The following is a 25,996-nucleotide window of genomic DNA, read 5'->3' as shown; positions in this document are numbered from 1 at the left end:
AGCAATTCCCAGAGTCTCTGGACCGGCATGTTTGGTAGCTCTTGCATGCAGAGTCTCTGCATTTTGAGAGTCACAGCATCCGAATCCCCGGGCCCTGGGCCAGGTTTCAACCACGCCCTGCATATGACATTGCAACCTTCATTTTCTTAAGGGCTTGCTTTCTTTAAAAAAAAAAAGAAAAAAGGTTGCTATCAAGTTAATTCTGGCTCTTTTGTCATAGTGGAACCATCTTTGGAACATATTACATATCATCCGTTTTCCTCAAGTCCATTCTGACTTCTGGTGACATCATGCATGTCACAGTAGAAAGGCCCTCCTCTAGGTTTTCCATGAAGATTTTTTAGAAGTAAATCTCCAAGCATGTCCTTCAAGACTCCCCTCCATGAACTTGAACCTTCAACCTTTTCAGTTAGCAGGGAAGGGTGCTGAACCAGGGGACCTTCAGAACAGCTTCTAAAGAGCAAACAGGGTGAGGGGTTCAGAAGTGTGCACCTACCCACATCCAGCCGTAGCTTTTGCAGAAGGGAAATGGTTTAACTCCAAGATAAGAAGATGTATCTACCTTCAAAATGTGTAACTCTCTACATTCACCAGAGCCAGCCAGACCGTAAGCATGAGACACAAGCAGTTTACAAACAGTGAGGTAACCACGCAGGTAATTGCCAAGGGAGAGATACTTGGCTAATCCTTCTCTTATCAACAAGCATGGCTCCCCCATCGTGTCACCTCATCCCCTCTCTTACTGCTTATCCTGAACTAATTCCCTCCTAACGCCCCTTCTTCCTTTATCTCAGTTTCCCTTCTTCCTTCGATCATTACTTTGACCTGGCCTCCGCTTCTACTTAGGCGATCACCTCTTTCAGGGCAGCTTCCTTAAACTCCAAATACTGTTCTCTCTAGCGGCCACGCTTGATTTCTCACTTGGATTGTATTTTTCTTAATCTTCTAATAACCTCTCCTCAGTCTCCTGGTATTACTAAAATGTTCAACAGACTCTGATAAGGAATGCACTACTAAAGGGGCTCCTAGGACAAATGACTGTGGGATCGTGAAGCTTACAGAGGCCCAGTGGGTCTCAATATAATACTGCGACGGAGCCTTCAGTCACAGGTTGTTAAAGTGCATGAGTTTTCAGAATCTGAAATGGCATCTTGGTGCAAGCAAGTGTGCTGTCCACTGACGATTAATCTGTAATTACATCAGTCATCATTTAAGACAACCCATTACAGGTAACCACAAAGGAAAAGGTTTTGAAGAAAGGGTTAGGTTTTTGGGGTTTTTAAAAATACTGTTACATAAGTAAAAAAGCCTCACCTCACATGCATGTGGAAGTCAGACATTGAACGAGGAAGGTCAAAGGAGAATTCACGCATTTGAATGGGGTGCTGGAGAAGAGTATTGAAAGCACCGTCAAAAGAACAAGTCTGTCTTGGATGAAGTACAGCCAGAAGGCTCCCTAGAGATGAGGATGGCAAGGCTCCGTCTCACGTGCTTTGTACATGTGGTCAGGGGAGACCGGTCCCTGGAGGACAGCGTGCTGGGAAAAGCCGAGAAGCAGCAAACAGTGGAAGATCCTTGAGAAGCTGCGGAAGTCCAAGAAGCACTGAAGCTGGATTGTCGTGTGGCAGAAACCATAGCTTCCACCATTGCGAGGATGGCCCGGGCCTGCAGGGCTGCATTCTGTGGTCCGGAGGGCCGCTATGAGTCAGAACCGACTCGACAGCACATAACAACCACCACCAACAAAAAGCCACCAGCCACCATGATGTCTGAGCTAGAGTCTTAGGGAAAAGCTGTTTTGTCATCGTGACTCTTTGTTTCTCCCTCCTCCCCTTTCCTCGGTGAGGGATTGCTGTGTCTCATCAAAGTCTCTTCCCTGGCTGTTGCGTATGAACACAAACTCTGTTCTCATTTTTAGGTGTAGCGTTTCCACCTGCCATTAAAAACCAGGTGTGAAACAAGTGAACTTTGCTCACAGTTGGTTTTTCTTTTGCTTTCCTTTCTGTGGGCTGGAGCTTGCGGGGAGGGGGAGGGTGGGGGCAGAGGAGTGTCTTGTTTTGCTAGTACAGGTTAATTGCAGTTCTGCTTCCATAGCTTCCTCACTAGTGCAGAGTTAACCATGGGTTTCACATACTGGGAAAGGTTTATCAAAGGTCTGGAATCCCAAACAATGCTCATCATAAACACCAATTAGATCCAGGCCCTGTGATCCCACCGTCTTCACAGACCAAGGCAGAAAGCTGAGCTTTTGACTGGACTCTCACACCAATGGGAGAGGCTGGGAGGATGGCAAGGGTGACATGCGGGTGCTACAGGGCAGTATCCACAACTATTCTGGACTTGCATCTCCTAAATAGCTTTCCTTGGATGCTTGCAGTGACATTAAACTCACTGCCATTAATTGATGCTGACTCCTAGCGACTGTATAGGACAGGGTACAGCTGTCCCTGTGGGCTTCTGGGACTGCATCTCTTTACAGGGGTAGAAAACCTCATCTCTCTGGCCTTGTGGTGAACAGCCTAACATGGGACCACTACATCATCACTCAATGAAGGCTGGGTGTGAGTGTAAACCTGTGGCTTAAAATTTATTTTGTCACAGGGCAATTTGAGAGACTGAAAAGAAGACTTGACTATAAAAGATAACATCCAAAACCAAGTGAAAACTGCATTTGTGTCTACTTTGGGCAGAATGGTGTAAATATGTTCCTCACCTGTCATATAGTTCCCTTTTAGAAGTTATTCATTAGAAAACATAAATATATACCTGAGTTACATTAGAAAGCATCAATATAGACCTGTGTGTGTATCTCACTGGGAGAAGGGCGGGCTTTCACTCTCATAAAGACGGACCGTCTGGGCAGCTCACAGGGGCGGTGCTACCCTGTCCCACAGAGGAACTACCAGTCGGGATCAGCTCCATCACAGTGAGCTTCTTTTCCGGGTTCAGTGTATTGCATATAAGTAAGTACACATTTTATACATGGCTTCTGTGCCTACATAATCGATATTTTGTGATTTGTGTACAATGTATGTGTGAACGGTGTTGTTGTTAGATGTCATTTCATCAGTTCCAACTCATAACAACCGCACACAATAGTGCCTGCTCCTGTGCCATCCTCGCAATTGTTCGAATGGTTGAGTGTACTGTGCAGCCCCTGTGTCCGGGCATCTAGTTGAAGGCTTTTCTCTGAGTCCCTGCCCCTCTGCTTTCCCAAGTATGATGTTCTTCCCAAGGACCCGCCTTCTCCTGATAACACATCCAAAGTATGCAGGACAAGTTTCACCATCTGTGCCGACAAGGAGCATTCTGGCTGTACTCTGCCGGGCCAGATACGTTTGTTCTTTTGGACAGTCAATACTCATAGCCAGCACCATAGGTCAAGGCCGATTTTCCTCTGGGTTTCTTTGTTCAGTGTCCCACCTTCACATGCATATGAGGCAATGGAAAATACATGGCTCAGCTCACTCCTCCAAGTAATATCCTTGCTTTCCAACACTTTAAAGGGGGTTTGTGCAGTAGACTTAAACAATGCAGACCTACCTTGTGATAGAAACACATTATATGTGTGTATATATATATATAATAGTTTGTCACATTAAAAACTTAGATTCCCTTTAGTGTATGTAGCTGTTGAAGTAAGCAGAAAATCACTAATTATTTAACAAGATCACTGAAACTGAGAAAGGAATACTAGCCTTAATCTTTCCTCATGGAAGATGGCGACAGTGCCCTCTAGTGCTCTTGTGGCTGAACAATGCACAGTTGGAAAAGCAACTGCTTTTCTCTATCAAGGAGAAAACTGAAACAAGCTCTGATTTGGGTATCACAGGGTGGGCTTAAGGTGCCTTTATTCATTGTGGTTGGTAAATATACAATAAAATTATAACCTCTGAAAATTAAAATGATCTCACTAAAAATTTTCCTTTGCAACGTACTCTCACTATAGAAAAGAAGACACGATACTAAAATTAACGTTTGTTGAACCACTATCATCTCAACGATGCTAGGGACACCATTTGAATTTTTGCCTTGGACCTCCCAGTTCAATGACAATTCATTAATATAGTCGCCACTTAGCATTCTGTCCCGCATGACATGGCCATTCAAGAAAAAAATATGTTCTTGATTCTCCACTTAGAAACCATACGCTCTTAAACAAAAGTGGCTGAGTTTAACAGTTGAACCTTGGTAACTGTTAATGTCATATGTCAGTCCCCTGTGTGGTATGATTGTAGCCTCATCTTCTATATTATATACCCTGCTATCCATGATGGATATCACTAAACAGTCACTGAATTTTGAAATTAATTTGCTAGAAGCTAGAGAACAAGCACATCGTGGGAAACTTCCTAAACCAGGAAATGCCTGCAAGCCTGGTGCTCAGGTTCCAATGATCTGCAGAAGTGGCAAATCAAGCCATCTGCCACAGTCTGTGCCAAGGTGAACCTAGTCTGGCAAATGAAAACTCTTTAACCATGAGATGCATGATTATTTTAGCACAAATGAACTTGGTAAAAACTCCCATAATTTAGATATCTTCAAGGAAGCAAGTGTAGTCCAAGCAGGTCCTACAAACTGATATTCAAAGTTTCAAATGATGAAGTAAAGCATTTCTGTTTCTCTGCTAATACATCGTGGAGCCCTGGTGGTGTACTGGTTATAAGTTCAGCTGCAATGTGCAAGGCCAACAGATGGAACCCACCAGATGGGGCTTTCTACTCCCACAAACAGTTGCAGTCTTAGCAACTCACAAGAACAATTCTAGCCTGTCCTACAGTCAGTACTGACTCAGTGGCAGTGAGATTGATTTTGCTTTGTTTTTGAGTCCTAATACATCTTATCTTCCACAAAGAAAAAAGGAGAGACTGAAAACAAACATTCCCAGTGTGTCTGCTTTTAGGCCTTTCCATCCCTCCCAGCGTTTTTATCTTATCCTTTTCCAGGGAAGCATCTGGCACATGATCTCAGGATATGATGACTAACTGGGGTTGATGTATGAGTCAGGCTCTTGTTAGCTATGGAAAAGCGATAGCTCATCTGTTTCAGAGGATACCTCTTTAGCTCATATTTCATGAAATATTACATTCCCATCATGTCCTTTTCATGTCTGCTAATATTATGGGTGCAGGTCCACAGAAAAGAGAAAGATAAGAAATAATCAAACTTAAGTTATACTATGGGCTCCTTCATGACTCTCTCAAGCCAGTTCTCTCACTGCACTCCCCACTTCCTGGACTAAGGTTGACTCTTAAGCATCCAAGCTTGGAGAGGCTAACACATGAGAAGAAGAACTAGCACCTATATGCCCTTTCAAAGGTAAAGAAACTCTAGGTGAATTCAACACTATCTAACAAGAAGGTTGTAAACATTGAACCACAAAAGAGATGAACACCAGAGACTAGACCAGCTGTTCTTAACCTGTGGATCGCGACACCTTTGGGAGTCAAACTGACCCTTTCACAGGGGTCGCCCAATTCATATCAGTAGCAAAATTACAGTGAAAAAGTAGCAACGAAAATAATTTTATGGTTGGAGGGACACCACAACATGAGGAAATGTATTAAAGGATCACAACATTAGAAAGGTTGAGAACCACTGGGCTAGAGAAAGAATGGTTTTCTTCTTTTTTCCTCTCATAAACTGACAAGTAAATGACAGGTTAAAACACACAACTGAGCCAATAATAAGATTGTTTGGGAGAGTCAGTTACAAGTGCTTCCTCAAAGGGTTTACCAGAAATTGAAGATGGGAAACCGAATGAAAGACTGAGTATTAGGAACAGTATCCGAATGACTAGGGGACTAGGGGGTGTTGCTGCTTCTGTTATTAGCTCCCTATTCCCTCCAACTTCCCCTATGATAATCGTAAGAAACTATTGATCCAGTTGCTGTCTATAGATTTTCCTGTACTGAAAACCATACCATAAAAAGAAAGGAAACTGACAACATAAAACACAGAAAGCCCATCCAAAAGGAAAAGGAAAATGTTAAGAACCAGAAAAAGTTTAAATGGGTCAGAAGGGAGAACAAATGATATGCTGTTACAGTTTAACTGAACTACATCTGCATTAATCCAGTTTCCAACACACTCTGTCTGTAACAAAGCTCTTCACATCCCTGGCCAGTGGGCAGAGCGAAGACTCTGGAGACTTGATCCACATGGGGACCACGCAAATGGACCTTGGGCTTTCACTGTCATCAGTCACCTCCTGCAAACCACACAGGTCCTTCCTCTGATCTTATTTTAATCATCAGACACAATCTGGTTTTCCTTACCACACATTGTTGTAGCTGCAAATTCTATTGCATATCTGTTTAATAACTGTGTAGTACAGAATAAACTTTAAAGAAAATGTTGCCTCTCCATTAAGCAAACACTTCTGAGAATACAGAGAAAATAATACCAAGGAGATATTTTTTAATCGTTCCATTAGGGGCTCATAAGCTCCCATCACAATCCATTCATACATCAATTGTGTAAAGCACATCCAGGGAGGAGGTCACATATAGATCCTTGTAATCGGTTCCCCCTTTCCAATCCACCCTCCTTCTATCCTCCTAGTATCGCCACTCACACGACTGGTCCTGACCAGATCATCCACCCTGGATTCCCTGTGTTTCCTGTTCCTATCTGTACTAGTGTGCATCCTCTGGTCTAGCTATACTTGCAAAGTAGAATTGGGATCATGATAGTGGGGGGTGGGGGAGGAAGCATTTAGGAACTAGAGGAAAGTTGTATTTTTCTTCATTGCTACATCACACCCTGACTGGCTCATCACCTCCCTGATACCTTTCTCTGTAAGGGGATGTCCAGTGACCTACAAATGGGCTTTGGATCTCCACCCCACATTCACTACGATAACATTTTTTGTTCTGATGATGCCTGATACCTAATCCCTTCGACACCTCGTAATCGCACAGGGTGGTGTGTTTCATCCATGTGGGCTTTGTTGCTTCTGAGCTAGATGGCCACTTGTTTACCTTCGAGCCTTTAAGACCCCAGACGCTATGTCTTTTGATAGTCGGGCAGCATCAGTTTTCTTCGCCACGTTTGCTTATGCACCCATTTGTCTTCAGCAATCGTATCATGGAGGTGAACACGCAATGATATGATTTTTTTTGTTCTTTGCTGCCTGATAACTGATCCCTTTGGCACCTCCTGGTCACAAATGCTGGTGTGTTTTTTCCATGTGGGCTTTGTTGCTTCTGAACTAGATGGCCGCTTGTTTACCTTCCACCCTTTAAGACCCCAAACGCCATATCGCTTGATAGCCAGCACCATCAGCTTTCTTCACCACATTTGCTTATTCACCTACTTTGTCTTCAGTGGTTGTGTTGGGAAGGTGAAGATCATAAAATGCCAATTTAATAGAAGACGGTATTCTTGCATTGAGGGAGTATTGAGTGGATGCCCAATGTCCTTCTGCTACCTTAATATTAAACCTATAAATATATTCACATAGATCTATTTCCCCCTCCTAATATATGAATATATTTGCATATGTGCATGCCTTCATTTAGACCTCCATAAATGTCCTTTGCCTCCTAACTCTTTCCTCTATTTCCCTTGACTTGCCTCCTGTCCCACCATCATGTTCAGTCCCCACCTGTGTTTCAGCAATTCCTTTTTGTTAAACTACTCTCGATCATGCCTACTAGGCCTCCCACACCCTTCTCACCACCGATTTGTATCACTTGTTCCCTTGTTACTAGGTTTGTTAACACCACTACCTTTCCCTGCACCTCCCCCTCTCCCAAGGTCCCCCGGAACTGTCAGTTACATTGTTTTCTCCTCCACATTGTTCATCCAGCCTATCTTATTTAGACAGACCTGTGGAGATAATAACATGCACAAAAATGAGACAGAGCAAATCTAAGCAACACCATGCAACAAAACAATGACAGCAAACACAAGAGAGAAAAGTTTGTAGTTAGTTCAAGGATTGTTTGTTGGCCTTTAGGAGTGCTTTCCAGTCCAGTCTGTTGGGGCACCACACCCTAGCCCCAAAGTCCACTTTCAGCATTCCCTGGGACCTCGGTGCTCCATTCCCTTGCTGTTCTGTTGCACCCCCTTAGAGATTTGCCTCGGTGTGGCAGGATCATATTGGGTGCAATTGCCACACTGTCTCTGGTGTTGTACCCTGTAGGGCTATGGGCCTGTGAGGGGTGTCATGTCTCACAGTGGGGCCAGCCATGTGGTCCTCTCTGTGGACTGGCTGCCCTAATTGGGAACATCGTCCTCAAGGCCTGGTAGGCCAGGATGTGCTCCACCCTCTCTTCCTCCTACTTCAACTTCCCCCCTTGTGCTCTGAATAGATATGTCCCTCTCCCAGAGCTACAAATTCAATGCCAACCTTTGAAATAAATTCTTCTGGGGGGAGAGGCAGGTGTCCATGTAGTAGTTGGGATTGGGGTCAGGCCCCCAGACCTCTCCAGTGGTTCCCTACTCCATGCCAGCATGTTGCATTCACATCTAAGAGCACTGGGTTGTAATCTGGTTCCTTTCCCCCTGTGAAGATATAAACAATACCTTCCCCTAGGGTGGGTTAATGCCCTGTGCCCCGCTACCCATTCCGTTTTTTTTTTTTCCTTTCCCTGCCTCCTTTTTAGTTGTCTACCATGTGTATCCCTGTATTTGGTCTGGTCCCTGCCATAATACATGGTCCTCACCCAAGGAATGTCTGTATACAGTAGCTTTTTCCCTATGCCCCTTTTGCATTTTTTTAAAGCTTACCTCAACGGACTCATGTTGTACTTGTGCTCTTGTAGTTGACTTACTTCACTTAGCATGATTTCCTCCAGTTCTTCCTATGCTGCTATGTGCCTCATACGTTCATCGCTGCTTTATAGTCATGCGTAGTACTCCATTGTATGTAAATACCACAGCTTTTTAATCCACTCATCAGTTGATGGAAATTTGGGTTTTTTCCAACTCCTTGCCATTGTGAACTGTGCCGCAATGAAAACTGGAGCACAGATGTCTGGCCTTGGTTTGTTTCTTGCCTCTTCTGGGTATATGCCCAGTAGGGGATTGCTGGGTCGTATGGTAACTCGATTTCCATCTGTTTTAGATATCACCAGATTGATTTCCATAGTGGCTGTACATACCTACAGACCCACCAGCAGTGGAAGAGAGTTTCTGTCTCCCCACAGCCTCTCCAAACCTTGTTGCTTTCTGATTTTTTGAATTGGGCTACCTTTGAGGGTGTCAGGTGGTACCTCATTGTTGTTTTAATTTGCATTTCTCTTATAGCTAAAGATCAGGAACATTTTCTCATATGTTTGTTAGCCATTCAGATTTCTGCCCCTGTGCAACTTCTCTTCAGGTCTTTTGCCCACCTCCTCAGTGGGCAGTTAGGTTTTATTCTTTTTGGAAGCTAGTAGAGTATTGTAGATTTCAGTAATGAGGTCTTTGTCTGATGTGTCATTGTTAAAGCTGTTTTCCCAGTCCATGGGCTCTCTTATTACTCCCTTGGAAAATTCTTTCAATGTACATAGGTATTTATTCTTCAGTATATCACATTTGTCAATTTGTGCCTCCTCTGTGTTTGTGTCCTTCCCTATTTCTAATATCCGATATATTCCCTGTGCCAAAGCTCTCAAGTTGGTCCCAATTCCCTCAATGATGGCCCTAATAGTTTGGGGTTTAACTTCAAGGTGTGCGATGCGCCTTGAGTTTATTATTGTGCATGGAGTGAGATAAGGGTCTTGCTTCATTTTTCTGCTGGTAAATATCCATTTTTTTCAGCACCACTTGTTAAAGAGGGCACCTGTTTCCCATTGGATATATTTTGGGCCCTTATCAAAGATCAGTTGTCTGTATACTGATAATTTTATTTCTGGGTTTTAAGTTCTTTTCCATTTATCTGAGTATCTGTCATTGTACTAAAGCCATGCGGTTTTGGCAACTGTGGCTGCATAGTATGTGTTAAAGTCAGGTAACACAAGCCCTCCCACTGTGTCTTTCTTCTTGAGGAGTTCTCTGCTAATTCTGGGCTTCTTCCCTCTCCATATGAAGTTGGCAATCTGTTTTTCCATTTCTTTGAAGAAAGGTGAGAGTAATTGTATCATGATTGTATTAAACTTATATAGTGCCTTTTGCAGAACTCGCATCTTCACTATATTGAATCTTCCAATCCACGAGCATGGAATATTCTTCCATTTGTTGAGGTTGCTCTTGGTTTCTTGTAATAGTGTTCTGTAGTTTTCCCTATATAGATCTTTTGTTCTTTAGTCGGATATATCCCTAGATATTTCAATTTGTGTTTTGCTATTGTGAAGGGTACCACCTTTTTGATCTCCCCTTCTGTGGTCTTATCAAATGTGCATAACAGTTCAATGGACTTCTGCTTGTTGATCTTGTATCCTGCCACTTTACCAAACTCCTCTATTGCTTCCAGTATTCCCCTTGTGGAACATTTGGGATTTTCCATATATAAAATCATATCATCTGCAAATAACGATAGTTTCACCTCTTCCTTCCCCAGACGAATACCTTTGATGTCTTTTCTTTGCCTTATGCTGTTAGCTAAAACCTCCAGCACGATATTAAATAAGCGTGGGGACAAGGGACATCCTTGTCTGGTCCTCTTTTTCAGTGGGATTGTTTTAGTCTTTTCTCCGTTGACTACCACGTTGGCTGTTGGTTTTTGTATAAAGCTTGTATTGTCTTGAGGAATTTTCCTTCCATTCCTATCTTTTCAAGTGTCTTAAACAGGAATTGGTGTTGGATGCAGTCAAATGCTTTTTCTGCATCTATCAATATTATCATGTGGTTCTTATAGTTTTTCATTTCAATGTGATGAATAATACTAATGATCTTTCATTTGTTGAACCATCTCTGCATCCCTGGTATGAATCCCACTTGGTCATGGTGGATTATTTGTTTTATAACTTTTGTATTCTGTTGGCTAGTATATTGTTAAGGGTTTCTGCATTGATATTCATTAGGGATATTAGTCTGTAGTTCTCAATTCTTGTGGTATCCTTTCCCAGTTTTGGTATCAGAGTTATACTAGCCTCATAGAAGGAGATCAGGAGTTTGTCATCTTTTTCTATGTTCTGGAAGAGTTTGTGTAGGATTGGTGTTAGTTTTTCCCCAAATTCTTGGTAGAATTCTCCAGTGAAGCCATCTGGTAAAGGGATTATTTTGTTGGTAATCCCTTGATAACCATTTCTATTTCATCAATTGCTATGGGTCTGTTGAAGCTCTTGAGGTCCATCGAGGATAGTCTAGGGAGGGATAGATTTTTTTAAGAATTTAGATCCCTGAACTAACTACAAGCTTTTCTCTTGTGAACTGTTTTGTTCTGTTCTTTTTCAGTGGTTTGTTTTGGTTGTTTTGTTGTCTGGTTGTATACTGTTGCTTTGTGTTCCTCTGTCTAGTTTTCGTGCATGTTAGTGACTCCACAGGTCTGTCTGAATAGGACAGGCTAGATGAACTATCTGGATGAAAAACAACGGGACCGACAGTTCCGGGGGGACTTGGGGTGGGGGGGTAGGGGGGGGGTAAGGAAGTGGTGTTAACAAACCCAGGGACAAGGGAAAAACATGGGACCCCAAAGGGTAGAGAAGGGGGAGTGGCAGGCCTGGTGGGAAATGATCAAGGGTAAGGTTGCTTAGAGAAGAGGTATACTCTAGCCCAGGTGGCGATGAAGCATGGTAGTAGGGCAGGAGGAAGGTCAAGGGAGATGGAGGAAAGAGCTAGGAGTCAAAGGGCATTCATGGAGGTCTAGACAAAGACATGTACATGCAAATATATATAGGAGGTTGGGGAAATAGATCTTTGTGTCTATATTTATAGGACAAGTATTAAGGTGGCGGAAGGACCTTGGGCCTCTACTCAAACACTCCCTCTATGCATGAATACCTTCTTTTATTAAATTGGAACTCTATGATGCTCACTCTCCCGACACAACGGCTGGAGCCAAAGTGGGTGAACAAGTAAATGTGGTGAAGAAAGCTGATGGTGCCCGGCTATCAAAAGAGATAGTGACTGGGGTCTTAAAGGCTTGAAGATAAACAAGCGGCCATCTAGCTCAGAAGCAACAAAGTCCACATGGAAGAACACACCAGCCTGTGTGATCGAGTGGTCCCGAAGGGATCAGTTACCAGGCATCAAAGAACAAAAAATCATATCATTGACTGCACACCTCCATGATAGGATCGCTGAAGACAAATGGGTGCACAAGCAAATGTGGTGAAGAAAGCTGATGGTGCCCGGCTATCAAAAGAGATAGTGTCTGGGGTCTTAAAGGCTTGAAGGTGAACAAGCGGCCATCTCGCTCAGAAGCAAATAAGCCCACATGGAAGAAGCACACCGGCCAGTGCAATCACGAGGTGCCCAAGGGACCAGATATAAGGCATCATGCAAAAAAAAAAAAAGATATAAGTGTGTGTATGTATGTGTATATATGTGTATATGTATATATGTATGTGTATATATATATTATATTAAATGAAGGGGGAAATGCAGAGTGGAGACCCAAGGCCCAAGTGTCGGCCAATGGAGATCCCCTCATAGAGGGGCTTAGGAGAGGAGATGGGTTAATTAGGGTGTGAGGTAGTATCGATGAAGAACACAGCTTTCCCCCAGATCCTGGATGCTTCCTCCCCCCAACTACCATGATCCAAATTCTACCTTGCAGGGCTGGATAGGACAGAGGCTGTACACTGGTACATATGAGGGCTGGAGGTACAGGGAATCCAGGGTGGATGATACCTTCAGGACCAAGGGCGTGAGGGACGATGCTGGGAGAGTGGAGGGTGAGTGGGTTGGAAAGGGGGAACTGATTACAAGGAGCCACATGTGACCTCTTCCCTGGGAGAGGGACAGCAGAGAAGGGGGGAAGGGAGACCCCGGATAGGGCAAGATATGACAAAATAACGAGGTATAAATTACCAAGGGCATATGAGGGAGGGGGGAAAGGGGAGGGAGGGGGAGAAAAAAAAAGAGGACCTGATGCAAGGGGCTTAAGTGGAGAGCAAATGCCTTGAGAATGATTGGGGCAGGGAATGTATGGATGTGCTTTATACAATTGATGTATGTATATGTATGGATTGTGGTAAGAGTTGTTTGAGTCCCTAATAAAATGTAAAAGAAGAAAAGAGAAAAAAAATGATTAGGGCAAAGACTGTACAGATGTGCTTTATACAATTGATGTATGTATATGTATGAACTGTGAAAAGAATTGTATCAGCCCCAATAAATTGTTAAAAAAAAAAAAAAGAATTTGTCCATGTCTTCCAAAGTGTTGATTTCAATGAAGCACAATCTTTCATAGTACTGTGTAATTATCCTTCTGATTTCATTAGGGTCTGTTGTAATGCCCCCCTCTCATCCTTTATTCTTGCTATTGAAATATGTTCCCTCCTTTCTTTGGTTTGGTTTGCCAGTGGTCTCTCAATTCTGTTTATCCTTTCAAAAAAACCAACTTTTAGCAGCATTAATTTTTTGTTTTCTTATTTTCCCTCTCCTGAATCTCAGCCCTGATTTTTATAATTTCTTTTCTTTTGATATTAATAGGATTGTCCTGCTGACTCTGTTCTATTTGTTGTAAATTTTGTGCCAGCATATCAATCATGAGTCTTTCTTCCTTTCTCAGGTGTGCATGTATTGCTATGAAACTTCCTCTGATAACTGCCTTTGCTGTGTCCCTTAAGTTATGGTACATTGTGTGCTCATTCTCAGTGGTTTCTAGAAATTTCCTAATTTCATCTCTGATCTGTGCCTGTATGCACTTTATTTGCAGTAAATAGTTATTCATCTTCCAATTGTTTGCTTGTTTTCTTCATCTTATTTTTGTTGATTTCCAGCCTTATGGCACAGTGTTAAGAGAAGGGTCTGTATGATATCAATGAGCTTAAATTTATGTAGATTCGCCTTGTGCCCCAGTGTGTGGTCAATCTTCAAATATGTGCAATGTGGGCTTGAGAAGCATGTGAATTTTTTGTATTTGGATGAAAAGCTTTGTAAATATCTATCAGGTCAAATTGTCCAATTTAGATCTCTAGCCTCCTTGCTGAGTTTCTTTCCCTGTGATCTCTCTTTCTCAGAGAGTGGTGTATTGAAGTCACCCACTATAATTGTTGAGGCTATGATTTCTTTTTCATCTTTTGGAGTGTTTGGTTGACATATTCAGCGGGTCTCTCATTTGGGGAATATATGTTTACAATGCTTAGTGGTTCTTTGTCTACCATTCCCTTGAACATTATAGAGTGTCCCTCCTTATCTCTTTTTCTAGTTTTCACTTTGAGGTCAATTTTATCCAAGACTAGGTTTGCAGCCTCTGATTTTTTTTATTTCTTATTTGCTTAGTATGCCTTTCTCCAGCTTTTCATTCTCAGCCTATTTTTGTCTGTAGTCTTGAGATGCGTCTCCTGTAGGCAGCTGATTGATGGGTTATGTTTTCTAAGCCAGACTGCTAGTCTAAGTCTTTAATACCTGAGTTCAGGCCATTGATATTCAGGGTTATTATCTTGATCTGTGGACTCTGTGATGTCATCTTATAGCTTCTGTATTGGGTATTTTCCTACTTTCCTTTCTCATTAGTGTGGTGTGCATGTGTGTGTGCGTGTGTGTGTGTGTGTGTGTGTGCGCGTATCATTCTTGACTTCTTTCCATCCTTAAACCATTCCTATTTTGAGGTATGTTTTCTCTTTTTTGTCCTCTGGGTGAGGTTTTTCTATGGGGTGGTCTCTTATTTATGCTTGGTGTGTGTTGTTCTTCTGCCCATACTGGGTCAGCAAGTATCTTCTGTAGGGTAAGGTTTCTTCTAATGTATTCTTTGAGTGTTTACTTGTCTGGGAGGACTCTTCTCCATCTATCTTGATCAATAATTTGGCTGGGTAGAGTATTCTTGGGTTTGTATTGTTTTCCTTCTTTTTTTGGAATACATTACTGCACTCTCTCTTCTTAATAGTTTCTGCTGATAGGTCTGAGCACATTCTTATTTTGGAACTTATATATGTGATTGCTTGTTTTGCCCTAGCTGCTCTCATGATTTTATCCTTTTTCTCAAAGTTGGATAGTTCAACTATTTTGTGCCTTGGTCACTTCTTCTTGGGATTCAGTGTAGCTAGTGTTCTTTCTGCCTCCTGGATGGTTGCCTGGTTTTCAAATGTTTCTTTGAACTGGTTTTCATAAACTGGGGAAGCTTTCCTCCAAGAATTCTCTCACTATTGTTGCAGATAACTTCTTTGTTGTGTCTTCCTCTGGTAAGCCAATGTTTCTAATGTTGTTCCACTTCATAGTATCAGATATAGCTCTTAGGTTTTCTTTAGCTTCTCTGATGATCTTATTATATTTTTGTTCATATTTGTTAAAGTCTGTTTCGCTATCCTCCAAGTCACTGATGTGGGTCTCTGCTTTCTCCAGTAGATTCTCGAGGTCCATGTTTCTGCTACTGGTTTTGTTATCTTCTCCCTAAGCTCCTGCATTTCCCTTTGGTGAATGGCCTTTATCTCCACTATTATTTCACCCTTTTTCTGTATTGTTTCCCTCATAACCTGTGTGAGTCCAAGCAGCATTCTGAAAATTTCTTTCTGAGGCAGCTCCAGGTCTGTTTCTTCTATGCATTATGCTATGTTAGGGAGATCTGCCATTGCCTTTTGTTTCTCCTGTTTTTCATTGATGTCGTTGGGGCTGATGCCTGTTTGCATTGTGTTGTTTTAGAGAAGCCAGGTGCCATTTTCCAGGGAGTAGAAGAGCACCGGCTCTCTCTGGGAGACTTGTAGGAAAGTTTCTTTGAACTTCCTACAGCTAATTTCACTATGGAATTAACCTACCACTTTATCCTCCTGTGCCTTCCCTCTCAGGGGAGTTCCCCATAAGCCTTGTGGGTTGCCTGCTTTGGTGTTGTGGATGTTGGGCACAGGTTCCTGTAGTAGCTTGGAATGCTGACAAATGTTGGCTGAGCTGCGTTAGCCCCCCCCAAGCACACAGGCAGGAATTACCCTGCAATAAGTTGGGCAGAGTATCCCCTGGTGGAGATCAGCAGGGATTTCCCCAGCCTTGGGCTAGTTGCACAGAGTGGAGTTCACCTAGCTGAGTGTGGCATAGGCATAAATTCCCTAGGCTAAGGGGAGTGCCCTGGAAGTCAGCAGTGGAGTGTGAGAGAACAGGAAAGACACAATGTAGAAAAAAATTAAAACTAAGCCTGCTCAGACTGTGAGGGGAGATAGAGAAGAGTAGGAAACAAAAACAACAATGTAGCTGAGTCCAGATCCCAGTCCATGGAGCTGCAAGGGTTTAGTTCCTGCCAATCAGGGGGTGGCAGAAAGCTGTGGCTGTGTTGAGAAAACGCCCCTATGAATCCCTCCGGGATTGTAGGGGGTTAGGGAGAAGGGATGGAAACAAAAGCAACAATGTAGCTGAACCCTGATCCCTGCCTGTGGAGTTGCAAGAGTCCAGTCCCTGCCCCAAGGCAGGTGGAGGCAAACTGGGGCTGTGTTGAGATCAAGCCCCCCTACAGGCTCCAAATGGCAGAGACAGTGGCAGGACCAAGGTCCACTGAGGTAAGGCAAAAGCCCCCAGCCTCTCAAAACCTTGTGGGTCTGTGCCTACTTATCTTTATGATGGTCCCCCTGCATTACAGCAGCATTGAATTTCCCTCTAAGTAAATCTCCTGGGCTGAAGTCTGCAGATTTCTTCTGGTATGTGTCACACCATCACCATCTCACCTCCCACCACCACATCAAGGAAAGAGGGAGGACAGGTGGACTGGCAGTGCCACTTGCTGGCAGCTCTGTATTCCTCTGCCCCTGGGGCCCTCTGGCCACCTGACCCCGATATGCTCAGCCGCTGCACAGTTGGTGTGAGAGCTAAGGCAATATTTATGAACTAAGACATCTTAGAATATTAGTGGAGCCAAGAAAAGTTACAATCATATCTCCAAAAAATGTTTTAAAGATTAAAAAAATCCTTAACTTTTATGTAAACTATTGAACAGTTTCACCTATTTGATATTTAGTTATTTTAGTAAATATAAAATATAGTCAAGGATGACCTTCCTTCAGTCAAGGGTATACCAGTAGTTGGGCTCCCCTGCTAGAGCCTTCAAACAAGCCTCAAGTTTCAAAATACAATTAATAATAGAAGTACTTTAACCAGTAAGCAACAAAAATACCATCATAATCAAAGATAAATTACTGATGAATGTAAATAGTTTGTTCTACCAGCTTCAGAAAACTTTTTGCCATCAACCTAGCCTGAGTTGAGTGGCTAGTGTAGTGTGACATGGGGGGTGGGTGGAGCTCTTAGGTGGCTTCACCACCACCACCATCACCACCACCCATACACACATGCCAAAGGCAGGAATTTCCCCTCAGGTGGTCCATGGGTAGGAGGAAGGCCTCTGCTGAGTCTGACCTCCCTGAGCGCCAGATGGGCTGCTTCTCTAACTACCCTCGGGGCATACCATGACCCAGGGGCCAGCCCAGATGCTCCATGCCTGGGTCCCAGCAGGCCGTGAGAGAAGCTAGGCAGGTTAGCTCTTACACTCCAGCAAGTCACCTTAGCAAAGGTCTGGAGTGCCTTGTTCACCTACAGTGCTGTCTGAACTTCAACTGTGACCATGGAGAACCGTGGAGTCCTGCTGGTGACCACAGCCTCACTGGCTCCATCAGCAGCAGGCACCGCTGCAGGCCCTAGTTAAGGGACATGTTCTTGGGGGACTGTGTGGCAATGGACAGATGCTGACAGATACAGCGGAGCATATCCAGCTTCCACGCCAGCAGCATGCCCTCTGCCAGCTGGCCCAGGACTAGGGCATGGTGCATTTCACCAGATTCCAAGTCCAGCGCTTGTGCTAGGTGGCTTCGCAGTCAGTTGAACAGTGGCTGGCAGACCTCCTGCTGGGCCCGGCAGTCATGTTTGAGGAAGGTATCACGGTACAGGCTACCCAAGATGGACAGCTCCCTTGAAGTCAGGGATGGGACCAACCTGCCCACGAACCCCACCCCAGTCACACACACACAGGATACCAATGTTCACAGACTTCTCCTGTTTGATGTCGGACGCGCTTTGCTACACCCATGAGTCATGTCACCGAAGCTATCTCTGCTTCCCTGACCCTGGCAGGTCGGCACCCTGTGCTGTCTGCTATGGCCACCAGGTCTGCAGCATAGAGGTAGCTGGAGGTCCTCCCAGCTCCCAGATGCACCTAAACCTATTCTCTCCAAAGGGCCTGGTTCCCTTTGTAGTTAACAGCCCTCCCCAGCTTTAACCAGTGGAATTACTGGTCTTCCTTCCATTAGCCTATCCTAGAATGTCATACAATAAAAATATTGAGTATATATTATGTTGTGCCTAACTCATTTTGCTTAACGTGCTTTTGAAATTCATACATGCTGTTCTATTAGTAGGTTTGTTCATATTTCTTGTCAAGTGGTAGCTGATTGTACCAATGTACCACAATACATTTTGCCCATTCTTCTGTGAATGGCATTTGCTCTGCTTCCAGCTTTAGATGAGGATAAAAAGAAAAGAACTTACTGAGATGTCATTGTGGAAGTCTCTGTGTAATCATGTTTTTCTATCTTGGATAAATAGGAATGGAAATGTGGCTTTAGCACTAAAACTGTTCATAACACCTGTAACTTTGTAGGAAATGGTCAAACTGCTCAACAAAGATAATATTGTTTACTCTTGGACCAACTAAGGGTGGATGTCCCTACTGCTTATCACGCAACATGTAGAATTGTCCATCTATTTACTGTTAGCCACTCTCACATGTGTATCCATGGGGGATACAATAGTTCAGAGCTGCACAATAATCAAAATATTGCCTGTTTGAACCCCCTAGAGTGGCCTGGAAACCTGCTTCTGAAACGTGACAACCTGGAAACCCCAGTGAGCAGTTCTACTCTTCACACAAAGGGCTACCACAAATCAGCACGGACAAGATGCCAACTAATTGCAACAGTTTGATTTCAAGGTGGTTTTAATTTTGGATCTTTCTGTTGACTAACAGTGTTGCCCATTAGCACAGGAAGGTCCTACAACTTGGCTCCACCTGGTGGACTGACACAGTGGTTGACCGGTGGGCTCAAGCATGAGGACAATGGTGTTTTCTCTTCAGGTTTCCAATTCCAAATCTTTACCAATTTTTTGTTTTTTTTTATAATACATTACATTGGCTTCTTGACCTGCCCTTTGAAATTTCACTTCATCATTTCTTGCATCCACTTTAGCTCTCTACACTTAACGACAAGTTTTAAAGGCTCTCTTGATATGTTCTTTGGTCTCGTTTCCCCTTCCTGTCTTCAAGTGAACTCTTGTTTTCTTCAGGGTGCTGTTCTTGAGGCCATCCCATCTGTTATCCAGTCGTTCATGTTCAAGATGTCAAATCTGTTCTTAAAATGCTGTCTAGATTCCCCGGGTATCTATTCCAAGTCATATTTATGCTGTCATGGGCTTGTGTTAATTTTCTTCAGCCTCAACCTGAACTAGGATATGAACACTGGTCAACGTGTATTTTGGTGCCTCAATGCTTAAAATTGCTTCTGGACATATTTGATCTGCTAATTCTAAAAATGGTACCTATTTTCCACTGTCAACCCTAGTTTTGAAGCTACAGAACATATGCTACATACTAGTCTTTACTCTGCTTGCCCATTAAAAAAAATCAAGATTTTTAAAATACACATCTCTTAATAACTTCATTATAGTGTTAGCCCACCTGAGATAGAGGAAGCAAATTCTGGCTTTATTTAGTTATAATAAATATTTAGGTAGAGCTATATGTCCTATGGTGCTATTTGATCCAAAAAATATAGTTGAATGGTGCAAATTACATGAACTTGGGATTTCCCCCAAGTATCTCTCACTTCACTTTTGTTAAGAACTGAACAGCAGGCAGTTCCAATGTGTTATTTTAAAAATCGCTGCAGAATAAATTAGGAGTCTGATGGCAGAGTGGGGTGTGTATTTGGCTTCTAACCGTAAGGTCAGCCACTTGAGCCCATCAGCTGCTCTGCAAGATAAAGCTGACACTTTCCGTTCCCATAAAGATGTGTAGCCTCAGACGCCCACAGGAGAAGTTCCACTCTGTCCACTCGAGCTGCTATGAATCAACTGAGTGAGTGGTAGTGAATGTGGGTCAATAGATAGTGATTCAAATGTTCTGAAACCCTGGCAGAGTTAAAACCTCTTTGTGAAAATTAAAATATTCCAATCCTATTGTAAATTGGCACAACTTTTACATATGTGCACAAAAGCTTAATGGTTAGAATTTTTCTTATAAAGAAGCTTGGAGTCAACCACACCTCTGAAGCATTTAACATGGATTATCCTTTGACTTCTATATATTCAAATGGGTTCTAAAATGTTTACTGCATAAATGGATAAAGAAAAATTCAAATCTTCAAAATATTTATGAAAATTGCTATGAAGTCTTGCATTTTCAACATCCTAAATTACCCTCATGCCTTCTACATATGTGCCTTTTCAATTTTCTTTTTTATCTTCCATTTTCTGCCAGCTGTATCATGAATTTGCAGCATTCGATGTGTATTTTCTATATATAATGCATAGCCTCTGTGTCCAAAAGAAAAACCCACTATCACCTAGTCGAATCTAATTCATTATGACCCTTTAGGACAGAGAATAGCTGTCGCTTTGGACTTCCAAACCTTTGAATCTTTTAAAAGCTACAGGCTTTTAACCACTGACATTGGCAGCTCTAGATGCAGCTAACTAGCCAAACGGGGCTGTCCATATATAGCTTCTTTGGAAGTCTCTTAATAACTAATTCTTTTTCAAATATTTCTAATCTTCTTTGTCTTACCCTATAATTTGTTTATCTTAATTCTTCTCATATTTAAAAGTAGGATAATAAATTAATAAATAAATGTACATTAGTATCTGGAAATACAGTGAAATACCTTTTCTAAAATAACTAGAGCTGATATGATCTATCCAGTGCAATTTTCTGAAGCAAAGCACCAAATAACACCAGAAAGAGGTCTAAAAACTAAGACACCAAGAGAAAGATTTTTTTTTTCTTGAGCTGTGTAATGATTGTCTGTTCCACAGGAAATCCCTGACCACGTTTTGGCTGATAGTATTGAGCTTCTCTATTGTCTTTTCCCAACGATGTAGTCAGTTTAATTCTTATGTGTTCCATCTGGCAAGGCCCAGGTGCATAACATTGTTGGGTAAGAGTATTCATTGAAATCATTGGTCTTAAAATTGTCAATCATATGATTTCCAGCTTCACTTCTATCACTAAAGTCATATTTCCCAGCTTCAGGTCATTCCTCTTTCTTTCCAACATTTTCAGAAGCAGCTGGCCTCCTCTTTCTGTGTTATCTGTCTTGAGTTTAGAAGCTCTGCTAAAAATATTCAGCGTATGTGACCCTTCATCACAGCAACATAAAAGCTACCACAATAGAACAAACTGAAAGAGAATCATGCTCTATATCAAATGGACAACTAAAATTAGCTTTCATAAAATTGAAGGTTAAAAAATCATTCAATTGTTCAATAAGAGTATACTGATATAGAAATTGGAAAAATGCAATGATAACATCAAAAAGGTGAGAATAATTTTTAATAAACAGAAAATAGCTAATTATTTCCATAGATATGTCTTCAAATTTAACCAACTTTATTCCACAGAAAAAGTTAGTCTTTGTGTAAGTGAGTTAGATAAGTGGAAAAGGTTGCCATGAAAATAGACATGCTTAAGCTCTTTAATTCGTATTCATCAAAATACAAATTAAAATCACAATGAGTTTACCATCTATATCCAATAAACTGGCAAAAATCATAAAGCAATGCAAAACTAACTATTGATAGAAACATGATGCTATAGACACATAATAGAAATAAATGAAAAATAAATAGACATATTTTAAACAATAGGGGAGCCTTGCAGAATCAACGGTGATGGGCAATTTACCATCAAAAGAAAATCAAAGAGAAAATGGAAGAAGAGAGGAAGAGAGTTTAGCTCTGTTACCTTCAGGAAAAGACCAATGTTGTCTCTTACTCATTGTTTTAAAAAATAACAATTTTCTAAATCCATTACTGTCAAGTAGAGTCCTACTCAAAGTGATCCCCTTATGGGATCAATATATTCCTACCAATAATTAGTGTTCTATTGCTTGGGTGATTTTTGCCAGTGTATTGACTATAGAGTGTATCCTCCTTGTGATTTTGTTTGTTGTTTACAGAGTACAGTACGGTTTCCAAGTCTGTAATCATTATGGAAGCAGACTGTCACATCTTTCTCCTGATGAGCAGCTGGTGGTTTTGAATTCCCAAACTTTCAGTTAGCAGTCAAGCACTTAACCATTGCACCATGAGGGCACCTTAAAATACTTTTTGCACACTGATAAACCAGAAGCAAATTTTTTAGGAAGAGAAACAAATTTTCTTTGAAGTACAATGACAAAGAAGAGGAATGGTTTGTATTGCATTGTTCTTAGGATTCTTCTTCCCAATTCTTGATCACCACCAGACAAGGACATTATTTTAGTAAGTGCATTTAAGAAACCTTCCAAGTAAGGCCCTCTGCACTTCTTTTAGAAATAAATATACAAGACGTATATTGTACACAATAAATCTATGTTCATCCTGGGTAATAATATCACCCCCCAGATCAAAACCAATTGCCAGGTGCCTGTACATTTCAATACAGATGTATTTTCAATACTATAGAACATTACTCTTACCTGTTTATTTTGTAAAATGGAAATAACCTTTGGTCATATTTAATAAAAATAATGATTGAAGTTTATCTTAGAGAGTATATAGAAAACAGAAACTCGAGTTTAAAAGATAAACTGAAATATTTGTAAATATTCCATCCTTGAAATAATCTATCCCATTTAAGATCAATCTGATAAATATCAAAATCTAACCATGGAAACTTATAAATAGAATACCCTTCCTTCATTTCAGAGATGTTAACATAAACTATGGAATAAATGAGACTCCATAAGAGAAAATTAAACAAAGTTACATATTTGATAAACTAGGACACTGGGGAGTCTATACTATGAGAACGTGAACTATGAATACCCCTGTCATATCCGATGCAGCATTACTTGACCTTATCCAAGTATGGGCTGCAATCACTGGGAAGCATTTTGGGAGGTGAATGCTTTTTCATATATATTTCACAAAATGCTAGTCTAGACCAAGTATTACCCAATCCCACTGATTATCAAAATTATCTAGAATACAACCTTATCACCTTCAAAGTACTCTCCATTACACTTAATACATTTATCAAATCTGCAATTCCATTCTTGGAAACATTTTTCAAACTTATCAGTTTAGTTGGCTTGACAGCACCACTCTCATTGGGCGGGCGGGGGAGGGGGTGGCGGGTCACACATTGTTATGCTATTTTTTTCCCAGAAACTCTAAACAGAAAGCTTGATTAACAGTCTGACCTGGTAGAACAAACTACAAATGCGCTAAGAGTCAACATTGTCATCCATCCGGAAAGTTGACAGGCGTCCAGAATGAGGTTTGTCATCAATTGACATTTCACCTTTTTTGAAATGAGAAAACCACTTCTACACTTGAGTTTTTCCCATTGCATTGTCCTTGTAAGCTATACTCAACATCACAACAGTTTCTGTGGCATTTTTCCAGATCAGGAAACAAAATTTCATATCTGCATGCTGTTCTCTTAAACCAGTCATCACAGAAAATGAGATGCAAGCAAACAGCTGTTATGAAAACATTCACTGTGACCAGAAAGAACCTTCCTAGGTGATGCCACTGGGTGCACTAACTCAGAGTGAATTGCTGGATGCTCTCATAGCAGGGAAAATGTATACTATGAAAGTTCTACCCATTGGAGTTTTTTTCTGGTGGATTTTTTGTGGGGGGGTGGGGGCGGGGGGTGGGGCGTGACTGCCTCATATGTTTGTAGACGGTTGAGTAGACAAGAGCATGACAACCAAATGTAGTGTTGCTGTCTCACTCCAATAATACTAGTCTATACCAGTATTATTACCAGAAGGGGATTTGCATGAAACGATACAGTATCTTAAATGTGTGAGATACAGTCTCCACACAGGAGCCCTGAAAAACACAGATAAATAACATCAATTCTAGCAGATTATACAGTTGGTTGATACCCTAGAAAATTTCACTTGTCTATAAATGCACTCTTCATTCACAGAAAAAATTGAGTAGCATTTTCCTAAGAGTAATAATGATCCCAAACATTTATGTGAAATTACCAAGAAAAGATTGTGAAATAGGATAAAGAAAACTTTTCTAAACTATCGGTAGTAATTTTAAAAATTGAGTTATTATGCCATAGAAAAGATACAATTAACCTCCTTTTGTTTCTATATAAATTGATATTATATTGTCCTCACATGAAGGGCTATAAAAAAGTGTATTTTTAATATGGCAAGAAAGCATATTGTAGTGTGGCAGGCAGATAGCTAATTATGTTATTAGATTTTTAAAAATATTTCCCATATACACCAACTTTATTAATTTTGCCATTTTTAATTGTTCTACTTTAAATAAATACTTGCTTTTTGTACTTAACTAGGTTTTAGTTTTGTAAAATAGAACACTCCCACCAAAATTGTGTGAAAACAATCACACAACTTGTCTTGCCTCAGTTCCATGATTATCAGAGTAGTACTGTGCTGCATCGGTTTTCAGTGACTGATTGGTTATTAAAGTAGATTGGCAGGCCTTTCTTCTGAGGTGTCCTTGGATGTATTCCACAACCCCAAACATTTCATGTGCTTTCTAACTGTGTTCATACGTTATACCACCCAGGGCTGAGTGCTTCTAATGATTACTTCTGAACGCCCAGAAGAGCTACAGAACAGCAAGCACTTTGATGCTGCTGCTGCTGTTGGGTGTCGCTGAGTCAGTCCCAGCCTACAGGAGCCCTATGAACAACCCAACAAAACACAGCCCCATCCTGTTCTAGCCTCTCAACTGTTCATAGGTGTGAACCCGTGGTTGCAGCCACTGTGTGAATCAGTCTCACACTTTGTCACTGCCCCTCCACGTCACCAAGCATGACGTCCTTCTTCAGGGACTGCTCTCTCCTGGCAACATCCAGAGTATGTAAGACGATGTCTCTCTTTGTGTTTCTAAGGAACACTGTGGCCGCCAAGACAGACTTGTTTGTCCTTTCAGCGGTCCATGGTGCTTCGAATACCGGCACCACGATTTCAATGCATGTATTCTTCTTCGGGCTTCATTTGAACAGTAGTTGCTCCGATTGGCTTTCCTTGAAGGCTTCTAGATATAATCCTATCACAGACAACATTGTATTTTGGGAATGATTTTGAAATGTCCTTTTTGACAATGAATGAACGCAACACCATTTCTCTTGATTGTGTCTTTCCTGGCATAGTAACGCACGCGATCTTCTGATTCCAAATGGCCAATACCAGTCCATTTCAGCTCACTAAGTCCTGGGATGTCGACCTTCATGCCTTCCATTTCATTCTTGCCAACTTCCAATTGTCCTAGTTTGTACCTTCCAAGTTCCAACACATCCATACTCTGCATATTCCAAGGGCTGAGCATTAGCCAGTGTTTTTTCAGTTGGTTCTTCTTACTTTGAGTCAGGCCCCATCAGCAGATAAAGATCCCAAAAGTTTCATTCTCACAGGCTTTGCCTCCATTCACATCACGAAGGCCGACTGCACTCGGAGTAAGAAGCTTCTTCTCAGGCACATTCCGAGGACCCGCCATCCCTAGGATCCCAGCCTCTGTCACTATCTCTGACAATGGTTTGCCTGCATCCATTAGGGCCTCCGGACCTGACAATGCTTCCAAGCTATGCCCAAGGTTTACATTGGCTCCTTCCTCTGAAGTGGACAGCTGGGTTGTTCTTCGTTGTCTGCTCTTAGTCTGGAAGCTCCACTGAGACCTGTTCACTTTGGGTGACGCTGCTGGTAATTGAAATACCAGTGATGTAGCTTCCAGTATCACACTGACACACAGCCACCCAAGTAAGTCAAACTGGCAGACAAGTGGTGAACAGTAAGTA

This window comes from Tenrec ecaudatus, chromosome 3, assembly GCF_050624435.1.
Source record: "Tenrec ecaudatus isolate mTenEca1 chromosome 3, mTenEca1.hap1, whole genome shotgun sequence".
Lineage (NCBI taxonomy): Eukaryota > Metazoa > Chordata > Mammalia > Afrosoricida > Tenrecidae > Tenrec > Tenrec ecaudatus.
Note: the sequence above shows the minus strand (reverse complement) of the source record.